General features: G+C 43.6%; 1 long non-coding RNA gene across 2 annotated transcripts; it reads left to right on the top strand.

Moving 5' to 3' along the window:
- Positions 1 to 1,635: 1,635 nt before the first annotated feature.
- LOC115292879 lies at positions 1,636 to 12,815 on the top strand. 2 transcript variants are annotated; one of them, XR_003909194.1, is made up of 3 exons: positions 1,636 to 1,772; positions 11,284 to 11,346; positions 12,598 to 12,815. It is a non-coding gene; the product is annotated as an uncharacterized LOC115292879 (long non-coding RNA). The 2 variants fall into 2 exon arrangements; XR_003909195.1 differs by lacking the exon at positions 1,636 to 1,772 and adding an exon at positions 9,468 to 9,544.
- Positions 12,816 to 13,297: the final 482 nt, after the last annotated feature.

A 13,297-nucleotide genomic window follows, 5' to 3' on the forward strand; every position in this document is an offset into this window, starting at 1 on the left:
TCCAAACATCTTCCACCTTTCTGCTGGTTTTCTATTGAAACCCTCTTTCCTTTCATCTCTCTATCACCCCTCCATCTGTTCTCATCTTCTAGCCCTGTTTCTTCCCCTCCTCTCTCTTATTTAAAGCAAAGTAAAATAATACTCATAAATCCTAATACTAATAAACAAGTCAAAGTACAAAGTGCACCATCTCAATGTACCTTCAGTTCAGGTGGAAAAAAAAAAGGGAATCCTGATTCACAGTAAAGTATTGGTAACTGATATATTTCCATATAATAGAAGTAAAGCCACAATACAGTCCATTGCTTCTGATAATGGTGGGGTTGCTAACATTGGTGACTGATATATTTCCATGTCACAACATAGTCCAAAGACACTGATAATGGTGGGGTTACTGACATTGTCTGCAGCAAATCAATGGACAATACTGCTCTTGATTCCTTTCCCATTGAGTTGTGCCAGCAGCTACCATTTACACCTCCACAGTTAATGTGTCTACCACTCCGCCTCCTTTAGTTTTTATTTTAGGCCTGCCCTATGGCAGCATCTGGAAGAAGGCCATGACATCTCCATCCTACTGAGATGGTAGGAGCTAAAAATAACAAAGGAAGTGAGCAACTGGAAAGCATCCCATCATTAAATATTCAGGAACCAGAATGTATCTGATTGTGTCACCTCATGAAGTCTCTGCCCTTCAGAAGTCCACAGGATCAGAGCTGGGTATGTCAGCCAGGTGAGATAAACACAGACAACTGTGTCCCTTACTTCTTACACTTGAACTCATCCACTTTTCCTACATTAGAATTTTAATTTCTTAATCCTCCAACATGTTCCCCATTGTCACATTTTGACCTCCACAGGATTGCCCCCTAATTTCCTTCTCCCTTCATTTAGATTATCCAGTTCCTTGGTCAACCAAATTGTTAAATGTTCACTTTCTTGAGATGGGCATTTGTCCTATAAATATGTACAAAATTTGAAGCCTACTTACCTTCCAGGGGTATGGGCCACCCAGTGAAGACCCTGTATCTCAGGAACTTTAAGACCTGGTCCAATCCATGTCTCTAGATGGAGCCACACTCCTGCTTTGACCACATCCTTCTCAATTCCATCTACCCACCTTGGTTAGATTTCCAAATCCCAAGGGGTTTGTAATGCCCCAAGGTGTTTGATTCCATATCAACTATGTACCCAGAAGACTTCAGATCTCTTCACATCTTCTTTAGCACCCAACATTATTGCCTTAGAGAAGAATCCTTTTTACCTCTGTTGTATGCTTTGCATTAGTTATGGAACTAAGTCGATGTGTCTTTGAGCCTGTGTGATTGGGCCACTTTCATGGTCAGGAAACCTTCCTTACAGTTGATTAAAGACTCCCTCAAGCCTGATTTCCCTTTGACTGTCTTCTCTCAAGCCTTTAGAACCACAGAGAGTGAGCAGTCATGTAAGGACTGTGGTTTATCATCACCTTGTAGTGAATGCAGCAGAACCAGCTGCCGGATGCTGCAGAATCTGTTTGATAATAGAACACCAGATCTGGGCGGATGGATGTGGTTCTCGGAGGAAATGCTGTCATGTGACCCAAGTTCCTGCTCTGAGGAGAGAGCATACAGCTGTTCACTTACCCGAGAAGCCATGGTGTTTCCAAGTGGATAAAGCAGCACGTTATCATTTCCCATCCTTCACAATCTTAAAGCCGTTGGCCAACTCAGGCAATCCAAAGGAAATGAGGCTCCTGAGCAAGGAGAGAAGCTTTATGAGTACTCTAAGCAGTAAGTTCCCTTTCTTTATACATTCCGCAACCATGGGGCTGGAGGAGAATGGTATTTATTTAGTTCTTGTTTTAAAAAATTTATTTGTTTAGAGTCAAATTGGTTAACATACAGTATTATTTAGTTCTTACTAATTATGACCTTTACCTTTAGATGAGGCAAATATGTCATTGTAATCTTAATGTAATTTCAACAGAACATTTCATACCTCCTAAAAGGTTTTGGTACTTAAACATATTTGGGTAAAAAAAGATAACATTTCTCCTTCTCTTCCTTCTTATCTACTTTCCTTTCTTACCTCCTTGCTTCCTTCTTTCCTTCTTTGTCTTGCTGCTACCTTGCATCCTCAGCCCAGACTCCTTAGGGGGCACAGAAAGACTGGGGATTATTCTCCAGAGATAAAGTTCAGTTCTTACTGTGTACCGAGGCTGGTTCTGTACACACATAAGAATGAACCTTAAGAAACATGAAGTTTAAGGGGTGCCGGGATGGCTCAGTTGGTTAAGCGTCGACTCTTGGTTTGGGCTCAAGTCACAATCTCACAGTTTGTGGGATCGAGCCCCATGTCGGGCTCTGCACTGGCAGCACAGAGCTTGCTTTGGAGTCTCTCTCTTCCTCTCTCTCTGCCCCTGTCTTTCCCGCAGTTGTTCATGCTTTCCCTCTCTCTCTGTCAAAATAAATAAACATTGAAGCTAAAAAAAAAAAAATGAAGGTTAAGGGCAAAAACAAATGGGTCACAAATGACTGTAGTATAAAGGAGAGCAAATAAAATATGACCACAGTGGCATGAGCACTCAGAGAGGGGAGGATGTCATGTAAGGCATTAGACCTTGAAAGAAGAAGGGATTTTAGACCAACAGAGATGTGGAGCAGAGTGAGACACCTGAGTTTTAAATAGATTCACTGGTCAATTTATATCATCCTTTAAATGGTCATGAACATTCAACTTCAAACCCGAGAGGTCAATTTTCCTCATATTTTATAAGGAAACAAACATATGCGTGTGTGTGCAATATATACATACATATTTTTAAGTGATTTCCAAGTCCAATGTGAAGCTCAAACTTATGATCCTGAGACCAAGAGTCACATGCTCTACCAACTGAGCTAGTCAGGTGTCCCAAAACTGTCGAATTTTTAAGGGAAGGTTTTAAGAGGAACCCAGACATTCTTCAGACCCCCTCAGAAACCTGGTCTGGGATTGTGGCAGCACATTAATTTGGCTGGCCTATTTGTAAAATCCAATTCTAGAAACTTGATGAGAAAAGAAAGTGTAAAGAGACACCCACCACGGTGGCATGACAGATGAAATTTGTTTGCTATACTTGACCTCAGCTCTGAAAAAAATACATGAGCAGCCTTTTGTGGCTGTGGATATGACTATTTGATCAGAGTTACTAAAACCTCTCTGACTAGAATGATCACATTTTTTAAAAATGTTAATTTATTTTAAGAAAGAAAGAGAGAGAGCATGCACAGGGGAGGGACAGAAAGAGAAAAGGAGAGGAGAATACCAAGCAGGTTCTGTGCTTATACGCTCAATTTCACGAACTATGAGATCATGCCCGGAGCCGAAATCAAGAGTCAGATGCTTAATCGACTAAATCACACAGGTGTCCTGAATGATCATAATTTTAAAAATGAAAAAGTCTCATCACTGGGTCCTAGGAAGTCTGGATTCTTTTTCTATTACTCGTTCTCTCTGACGTGTCAGGGCACTCTCAGTTCCCCTGCATCTTCCCCATTATTTTACACACCACGGGGTTGAAACAAAGTTACAAAAGGGAAGTACTGAAAGTGTGCAGATGTGTCACAGATAGGCTCTTTTCTACCTACTGTCAGTGGCTTCTTCTACGTAACACTTGCAGGAAAGTAAGGCTCAAGCTATGGGGATAACCCAGGCTCAGAAATGCAGTCAGTGGACCAAAACCTGAAATGGTGTGGACATCAGAAAGATGTAGTCTGAGGGTTGAAGGGAGTGGGGGGTGGGGAAAATGGGTGACGGGCATGAAGGAGGGCACTTGCTGGGATGAGCACTGGGTGTTATATGTAAGCGATGAACCGCTGGATTCTACTCCCAAAGCTAACTTGAGAATAAATAAAAAATTTTAAAAAGTATATTATGAGGAAAGGTTTAAGAGAGAGAGAGAGAGAGAGAGAGATGATGGCAGTGAGAGATTGCCAGGCAGGTTTGCAAAATACAAGAGGCCAAAATTATCAGAGAGGAGGGCAGGTGTGAGACCAGAAAGCACACTGTGGGTCATGCCTTCTCCGTACTGTTCTCTGGACAGTAGGTCTCAACCGGGCGCGGTTTGGTTTCCCAGAGAACAAGTGGTCCTGTCTGGAGATATTTTTGGGTATCACAGCTTGTTGGGGTGGGAACGGCGACCAGCAACCCCGCAGCAGTGGCCGGAGGCACTGCTATACATCCTACATGACACAGGACAGCCCTTCATGAAGAGAATTCTCTGGCCTGAAGTGTCCATAATGCCAAGCTTGCGAAACCCCGCTCTAGAGAGGAGGTAATTATGAGCATCTGCTTCATCATATTTATTCTTGTTTTTCTGATTATAAAAAGTACTCAGTCCTGTGTAAAAATGATATGTATTTAATCTGGAACATTTATCAATGTACCAAATAAAGTTTTATCATCACCTCATCAATTATGCCAGAAGTTCATAGTCTATTTTTCCCCCCGACGGCCAGAGGTTATAAACTCAAATATCAACTGCACCTCAACTGATGTGTAATGCCAAAATGGGTGATAAAGTCCATGCTTTCCTTAATTGCTTAAACCAACAGGAAATGGTTGGACATTATTTTTCTAGAGAAAAAATAATTGTGGCCAAACTCTTTCCAGGAAAGAGTCATTTCACATTGTTGAAGGGAGAGCAACAGTCCCTGACATGTTGAGATAAAATGAAATTTGTTTCAGATGAACACAAATGAAAACAGATGAAATTTGTTTTAGATGGGGTCTTGGGAGTCTGCACCTGCTGCCCAAGCCCAGCAGCACCCACTGTGGGGCCTCGATTGGCTATAATCAGCGGCAGGCTCCGGGTGCCATTATGAGAAAATTGCAGGAATTAGGAGCTGATAGAGATGAAAAGCGTCCTGATTACATTATGGTGATGGAGGCTGAGACAAGTCAGGATGACAAAGGACCTCCTACGGAAGGAACCCTTTGGCTCGTCTTAGTGTGTTTCCAGATGTCTGCAGCCCAGACCAACACGTCGTTGGCGGTACCTCCAAAACCAGGATGCGGAGTGGCCAGGAGGTCCCGCTGATCCTGCCCCAGGTTGAAGGGCACAGATTTACTTGGGAGATGGCGTGCCTAGGTCTACATCCTTGTTTTCCAGTTCCTAGCTATGGGGATGGGAGCCAGTCACTTAACGTCATGTGCTTCATCTGGAAAATGGATTTTTTGGTTGTTGTAAGGTTTGCGGGAGACATTGCTGGCATTCTGCCAGACTTCCCAACATTCCTTGAGTGTTTTCTGCATCCTTTCTCCAGCTTCTCATTAACACCTACAGATCGCTCTGGGGGACTTCCTTGGCCTCCTGGAGGACTTCCTCGGCCTCCTGGAGCTGCTCTCCTGTAGGGCAGAGAACTGGAAGGACCTTGGGGGTTTCTTTACCCTGGTCCCAGGACTGTCCGGGGTCTCAATATGAAAGAAAGCTCAGCAATCAAGTCCTGAGGCCTAATTTACACTGCAGTGCTCCATTGTGGGATCAGAACTGCAGGAATGTGCCAGAAAGTGCACCTACTTTTCTTTTTGGACCTGCTTGCTCTGCTCCCTGACAGGTCAAGGAACACTGCTTTTAATAAATCACTTGCTTTTGAATCCTGTCTCAGGAAACTTAAATGAGCTAGTACACATAAATTACTTAGAACAATGCCAGTGCGTAGTGAAAGATTAGTAAACGATAACAGATAATCCACTTATGAGTCTTTAAAAATTTTTTTTTAAATATTTATTTATTTACTTTTGAGGTGGGGAAGGACAGAGAGAGAGAGAGAGAGAGAGAGGGAGACACAGAATCTGAAGCAGGCTCCAGGCTCTGAGCTGGCAGCACAGAGCCTGACACAGGGCTTGAACCCATAAACCATGAGATCATGACCCGAGGTAAAGTCGGACTCTTAACCAACTGAGCCACCCATGCGCCCCAGATTCTTATTATTAGGTGCTGATTTTGTGCCAAAATGGTGCCACTTAAACTCATTGTTATCATTTTAGCCTGTCCAAATCTGTCTTTCCTTCATGAGAGCAGGAAAAGCCAGAAAAATAAGCCAAACCTGAGCTGGCAGAAGACATACGAGGACCCAATACCAGAGTAAGACTTCAGTATCCAAAGAATTGCAGAACCGATGTTGGGATAAGCAGGCAGCAGCAAGTCCCAAACACGGGTGGAGTTCACTGCCTGCATTTAGAAATGAGATGATGTGTGAGCGAGTCAGTGTGTGGGCTGATAAGTCCTGGTAACAACCGGTCCAGTTAAAGTTATTTTCTGACACAAGGGAAAATGGGGTCCCCGAGGTAAAGTTACCTGCAGAGGGGGGCGGAGCCAGGCACTCTACATCTGCTACGCCACGCCCCCCTCCTGGCCGTGGGCTCCTCACTTCCCCTGAGCGTGTCAGAGGTAAAGACAGGACATTGCTAATGTCCTTAAATGGAGATGAAAGGCACTGATGAAGGAAGCACAGAGACAGAGTACACTTTCAGGGCAAGAACCCTCCGTCGGTCTCTGGTTCTCTGGCTCTCTGGCCTCCCAGAAGACCACTCTCCAGAAGACATATGGAAATTACTTATGAAAAGTCATAAAATGTAAGATTTTTTGCCTTTTCCTATTTTAATGCAGAATATGCCATCCTGGGGGATATTGGTTATTTTGAACTGTAGGCCCTTGAAAAACAGCAAATGGAGGGAGAGGCTTTCTCTGAACTCTCCTCATCTGCTTCAAGACATGTCTTCTGAGGGGGACTCAGTGGTCACAGATCCCTTCTATGGGGGTGTCATCCCAAGGTAGGACTGAGTCTTGTTTCAGAGGAGGGGACTAGAGGTTGACCCTACGCTGTCAGAAACTATCCTATCTCTCATCTGTTCTTCTGAGGACCCATTCATCTTTCCTAAACAGCATCTACTCTCCCCTGAAAGGCCCATGTCCTCCTCCCCTCCCCCACGAAGCTACTTTTCATCTGAATTCTAATTAAGCCACCCATGGAGTTACTCAGTTTTCCTGGGTATGTCCACATGTACAGATAAGGTACACACATTGATAAACGTCAGATGGTTTTTCTCTAGTTAATCTTTTATTATGGGACTATCAGATAAGAACTCAGAAATGTAGAGGGAAAATGATGTTTCCTCCATTACAATAGCATGTCAACACAACTAGATGACATTTCCCCTGAAGGGAAGGGCTATCTCTCTGTTCCGCGCTCTTTGAAACACCCTATGGTATTTGATAACTGGGGCTTCTACCTGCTGGGTCCTCAACATTAGTCAACTGATTCATGTTTCACTGAAGGGGTTTATCCTATAGAAACAGAGCTGGGGAAAAAAGCAAAAAAGCCAATGAGAATTATCAGTGTTCAATTACAGTGCGATCATCACAGACCACATTTCATCAGCCCCATCTCCAGCTCCTGGTTCCTGACTTTTCCTTGTCCTTCTTTGTATTTCAAATAGGGTGGTTGTGGGGTTTTTTTTCCCCTTAAGAGAGTTGACTCCTTATTTATTTATTTGTTTGTTTATTTGTTAGTTTTCAAAGTTTATTCCTTTCTGAGAGGGATTGAGAGAATGCACGCAGAGAGACAGGGAGAGAGAATCCCAAGTTCAATGTAGGGCTTAAACTCATGAACGATGAGATCATGTCCTAAGCCAAAGTCGGACACTTAAATGACTGAGCCACCCAGACGCCCCTTGACATTGATATTAAACTTATTTAGTTCACATACATAGTCTGTCCCTCCACTTATTTAGGTCTTAATTCATTTCCATCATCGATGTTTTGTGGCTTTCATTGTGGAGGTCTTACAAGTCTTTTATTAGATTACTAGGGATCTGGTACAGTTTTAAATTATTTTATATTATTTTAGTTTTCATCGTGATAAGTGTTCTCTTGGATCCCCATCCTTTACTTAACCCATCTCCCCACCCACCTCCCCTCTGGTAACCATTAGTTCTGTTCTCTATAGTTAAGAGTCTGTTTCTTGGTTTGTCTCTCTCTCTCTCTTTTTTCCCCCCTTTGTTCATTTGTTTTGTTTCTTAAATTCCACATATGAGTGAAATAATATGGTATTTGCCTTTCTCTGACTGACTGGTTTTGCTCAGCAGTATACTCACTAGCTCCATCTGTGTTGTTGCAAAGACAAGACTTCACTCTTTTTTGTGGCTGAATAATATTCCATTGTATAAATATACCACATCTCTATCCATTCATCCTTTGATGGACACTGGGTTGTTTCCATAGTTTGGCTATAGTGGATAATGCTGCAATAAATATAGAGTTGCATGTGTCCCTTTTGAATTAGTGTTTTTGTATTTTTTGGGTAAATGCCCCGTAATGCAATTCCTATATTGTAAGGTAGTTAGTTTTAATTTTTTGTGGAACCCCCCCTACATTTTCTACAATGGCTGCACCAATATGCATTCCCACTAACAGTGCAAGAGGCTTCCTTTTTCTCCACATGCTCGTCCACACTCGCTATTTCTTGTATTGTTGTTTTTAGTCATTCTGACAGGTATTAGGTGATATCTTTTTGTAGTTTTGATTTGTATTTCCCTGATGATAAGCTATGTTGAGTTTTTTTTTCCATGTGTCTGTTGGCTCCCTGGATGTCTTCCTTGGAAAAATGTTTATTCAGGTCCTCTGCTCATTTTTAATTGGATTATTTGGTGGGGGGTGTTGTATCAGTTTGTTAAATATTTTGGATAATAACTTTTCGGATGGGATGTTATCTACTTCTCCTGTCTCCTCAGTGTTTGCATGGTTGGTATAGGGAAACAACAGAAACGACTTGTATGTCCCCACCTCCCTCCCTCTCTCCCTATAACCTAAGTGTGTAGGTAGAATGTTGTTTCTGCCTACGAACAAATAAGTGGAACTTACATGTTGGAGAAAACACTGAAGTGGCAATCTCTATGGACTGAAGGTTTGCATGCTCCTGCCCTCACTCCCCATATTCCTATGTTGACACCTAATCCTCAGTGTGATGGTATTAGGAAGGGGGCCTTTGGGAGGTGATTAGGTCATGGGGCAGGGTCCTCATAAATGGGATTAGTGCCCTTGTAAAAGAGACCCCAGAGGGCTTCCTGCTTCTGCTCTGCCGGGACACAGTGAATATGAATATGTCTATGAACCAGGAAGTAGGTCCTCACCAGGACCCAACCGTGCTGGCATCAGACCCTTCCACACTCCAGGACAGTGACAATTCCATTTCTGTGGTTTATAGGCCACCCAGTGTATGGTATTTTGTGGTAGCAGCCTGAATGGGCCAACACAGTGATCAGTGTTTTCTATGTTTTTGCGGTGCCTCTACCCAGTTGTGAAGTCCTGTGCAGGTCACCGATGTCTCTGGGACCCAGTGAAATGAAGGGATCCGGCTAGCTCTTCACCATCCAAAAAATAGTACTAGCCAAGTATGGCTATTTAAATTTTAATTAATTATAATTAAATAAAATTAAAAATTCAGCTTCCCAGTCACACTGGCCACATTTGAAGATCTCTATACCCACTGGAATCTAGCGGCTACCGCACTAGACAGTGCAGGTATGTAACGTCCCTCTCCTTGCTGATGCTTCTGATAGAACCAGATTAATGGGCTTGCGGATCTTTCCTAGCTCCAAGACTTGACGACTCCACACCCAGGGTAAGAAAACAAGCTCAACATGGACTGAAAGTATGAGTCAATGAATTCAATCTCTGCATGACTTAATATAATTGTGGGAAGAGAAGTAAAATGGCCATGTCTTTTTAAGAGGTCTAGACACACGAAAAACAAAACAGAACAAAAATCATGAGGTACTACAGATTTGAAGAGCTTTATTCTGGCTGGAATGGCCTTGAAAGCAAGAACATTTAAATCTAACATGGCCCTGTCAATATCCTGGCGGGGCAAGGATGAGATATAATGTCTGCATCAGATGTGTTCACTGCTTTTCCCAGGCCTCATATCCACATAGCCCTGGCCAGTTTATCAATGTATCCCTGGCTGGCTGTTCCTAGAGACAGGAGTCATTTCTCTGAGACAGCACCCAGTGATGGTGTCCAAGACCAGCCATTACCCAGGCCACAAGATCCACTTTGATTTTGAAGTCATATATACCCTTTGTGATCTAGGGCAGGTTTCTTTTCTTTTTTCTTTTCTTTTCAATTTTTTAGAGAGAAAGGGAGAGCATGAATAAGGGAGAGGGGCGGAGGGAAAGAGTGAGAATCTTACGTGGGCTCCATGAAGAGCCCAGTGCAGGGCTTGACCCCAGGACCCCAGGATCATGACTGGAGCCAGTATCAAGAGTCGGAAGCTCAACCAACTGAGCCACCCATGCACCCCTGAAGCAGGACTTTTAAACAAAATGTGGTGACACGGTCCTGTCATGATCATCTGTGACAAGAGTTGGCAGCATGTTACTGTTAATAAAGTGTGAATGTCTGCATTCTATTTACTTGATTGTGAGGTTATGATGATTTACTAAGAATAGCAATTGGTATTAACTGTTTATGATATTGATTATGAAGTCCCAGGGACTGTGCTCAATAGCATACATCTCATAGCTCATTCATTCCACAAAACAACCCTAAAAGTGACTGTGGGTATATTTTACCACTGCCCTACTCAAAGGAAGATGTACAGGCTCATCAGATGTGTGCCACACCTCTCCTAATCCTTCTGGTGTCTATGAACCTAACCTCCATCAGGAGTGGGGGAGCTGATCAATTTATGGTTCGTGTGAAATGTGTCACAGAGCACCGCATCTGGCGGCTCCATGGCACCAAGTACCCACTCGGACTCTTGGTGCGAGCAGCAGGGAATGCTTGTGCTGGCTAGTGCAGCCTGGAAGACTCTGGATCTCTACATGGACCCTCTAAACCTGTTTCCGCTGTCTCAGGACCCATTGACCTATTTTTCTAAGCCAGGGCAGTGGTGAAACTTATCCACAGGAAGTTTAATTTCATATAGTTGTTTTGAGAAATGAAGGAGGTATGAGATGTGTCTCATTTTGCACTGTGCTTGGCATCTAGTAAAGATTCAATAACTAACCTCCATTATGAGGATCATCATCATATTGTTGATAATGGTAATAGTAATGGTAGTGATGACGTTGATGACACAAACGTTGGCATTTTATTGTTAGTAACTCATTCTTTGCAAACTCAAGAATCTGTCTCACCTGTCTATATGAGTGCTGTGGAAAGGTTGACATAAAGATTTACCCTGACCAGTCATCCCTTCCTCCATGCCCTGAGCTCACCCCACACCCAAAGCATATATTTTCAATTACATTTTACAGATGTGGAAACTGAGGCTCAGAGATATTAAGAAAGTTGTCCAAATGGATGCCTCCAATAATGAGGTAATGCTCTCATTTTTTGTATTTCCATAATGCATTCTTGAATGGGAAAGAAAGAGATGAGGGTGGGGACACCTAATCACATAAAGGGAAGACCGCTCAGGGTGGTGTGCGAGGCACGAGGACTTCATGAGGACCGTGCATCACAGCTGAAAAAGAAGTTTTCTGGAAATCGAGAATGGCTCCCAGAAAGTGATGATGTGATGTTGCTGCTGGCTGAGGTTGAAAAGACTTCAACCAGCCAGCCAGCCAGCCGTGTAGTCAAGAAAGACAGACATGTGATCAGTGTGGCCCATCTCTGGAATCCAGTTGTTTGATTTGCTCTAAACAAACCCAACTTCAAAAGCCACGACCAGATAGAATTCTTTTAATGGCCAGAGGAATGTGGAGTTAAGATTTGTGACAATTACCTGAGAAATGCCCCCTCAGTCTGGAAGGCCAGTGCGGACTTAGGGCTTCCGTGGTCCTTTAAGGAAGGACCTGGAGTCACCTCCAGAATGATTTCTGGAGTAGAGGTTTGGTCCCAGGGCTTATTCTTCATTCTGTCATTTTCATTATGCTGTTTGCCTTGCTTTTATTAATGGGTTGGCCAAGAGCTACTTTGCTTGGCACCAAGGCCAAGGTGATAAAGTTCAGCTTTCATGATCGTCAAGTGTACATTCCTTGGAAGGAGCAGTAGGGTTGGGCTTCCTCAAGACTTATTAGAATGTAGAACTTAACAGCTGCGACTCCCGGGTCAGCAGACCAGGGTACAAGTTTAGTGCCACTGCCTCTTAGCTGTGTGACATGTGACAGGTCATTCACTCTCTTTAGGCCTCAGTTTTCCCATGTGTCAAATTGGAATAACAGGAGTGTTCGTCTTGCAGGAGGGCTGGGAGGACTCGATAAGCAAAGGTCCTTGAGGTGCTGGGCACAGTGCCCGGCCTAAGGTAAGGCAGGGCTGACGCAGGCTCAAACATCCAAACGGCCAGTTGTCAACTCGTTTAACAGCTGGAATGGGAAGGGCCGGACCCTTTGGGATGGATGCTGTTACAGGCAGCGCTCGGGCCGACCGCTGATGCTGCTGCTGCTTCGGCTGTTGAGTATTTTGTATATCATTTGTGGTATTCATCATTCAACAAATGTTAACGCCGGTTATTATTCTTGTTGTTCGCACAAGGAGGAGAATCAGGAATTCACAGGGCAGAGTGTCCTGAATAATTTGTACCCGCACGTTGTGTGTTGTATTCCTTAGTTTTTCCCCCTTGTTGCCAGGAGGAAACGGCTTCACCACAGCAAACAGCATTTGTGTGTCATCCATCAGATGAGGAGCTGTTCAGTGTTTGGCCTGCCCTGAAGCAGATGAGAAGAATCCCTCGCTTCCACAGCTGGATGCTTCCAAGCACACAGAACAGCATTAGTAGGAAGCGATCGTGTGTCTTCAAATAGATTCTGTCTCCCTCTCTCTCCACGCCCCCCCCCCCGTCTGTTTCTTTGCCTCTCTCTAAAATAAGTAAGAAAACATTTTTAAAAATTAAAAAAGGGGCTCCTGGGTGGCTCAGTTGGTTAAGCATCCGGGTTCGGCTCAGGTCATGATCTCACAGTTCATGGGTTCGAGCCCTGCATCAGGCTCTGTGCTGACAGCTCAGAGCCTGGAGCCTGCTTTGGATTCTGTATCTCTCTCTCTCTCTCTCTCTCTCTGACCCTCCCTTACTCACACTGTCTCTCTCTGTCTCTCAAAAATAAATAAAAAACATTAAAAAAAAGCTTGAGGACATAAATGTGCACATACACACAAACACAAAAGAGTTTCTTACCCCCTTGTGAAAACAGCAGGACAGTTCTAGAGCCCTGGAATTAGAAAAGCCGTCCTGGCCATCCTTCTTTTCTAAACACAAAGGAACATTTATTTCACTTAAGCAGTTACAAACAGAAAAAAACCATGGTACATTCCTATCGAAAGTCACTCAGAGAA

This window comes from Suricata suricatta, chromosome 5 (assembly GCF_006229205.1).
Source record: "Suricata suricatta isolate VVHF042 chromosome 5, meerkat_22Aug2017_6uvM2_HiC, whole genome shotgun sequence".
Lineage (NCBI taxonomy): Eukaryota > Metazoa > Chordata > Mammalia > Carnivora > Herpestidae > Suricata > Suricata suricatta.